Raw genomic sequence first — 845 nt, forward strand, 5'->3', positions numbered from 1 at the left:
AAATGAAAGGCTTTAATTGTTGCAATACAATGCATTGGCAATGAGTGGCTGTTAAGAAAAATGTGACATTCACATCCGTCGCATAGACACAGACAGCGTCAGCAAAGGATACGAAAGTTCAAGCAAATGTAAATATTAACCAAGTTTTAATGGAAAATAAAGAAAATACTCGTAAATAAGCAACTTACGTTTTACGCTACGAGTATATAACATTTCTGCATGCGGCGGCATCGGCATCAAGAACTTCAGTTTTTTATTAATCGGCTCTTTAAAATGAAAATAATTAAGTATGATTGAAAACATTGTGTTTTATTGAGATATTCACTTTTGTTTAAATTATGTGACGAATGCATAAAATGAGGAGAATACTTGCAGGAAGGATAAGCATTCATCAACTAAGTGTAAGAAGCACTACTGAGTGCTTTAATTGCAATACAATTATTTGCTGTCGAAAAAGTATGGAGCTTCATTTTAACATATGAGTTCAAGAGTACTGTGAGAACGACAAGTTAATAAAATACAGAAAACTTTTTGAATTGCTTTCATAGCACAGAAAATGAAGTAAATTAATTTTAATTTAAATTTATTATAAACCATATTTATTTTGTTTTAATATAATAATTTATAATAAATTTATGATATAAGAAAATTTAATTTATTTTTAATTCTTACTGGCAATTTGATGCCATGAAGCATTTATTGTGAATACCAAAAATACTGTCAGACACACTTAATCTATCCATCTCTTCTGCAAATTAACTTCAATTTTAAATTAATATTTAATGTAGAACAAAATTTGATGCAATGAATAGTAAATAAAATAAAAAATATTGATATTCATATGT

The sequence above is a fragment of the Teleopsis dalmanni genome, chromosome 1 (assembly GCF_002237135.1).
Source record: "Teleopsis dalmanni isolate 2A chromosome 1, ASM223713v2, whole genome shotgun sequence".
NCBI classification, from domain to species: Eukaryota; Metazoa; Arthropoda; class Insecta; order Diptera; family Diopsidae; genus Teleopsis; species Teleopsis dalmanni.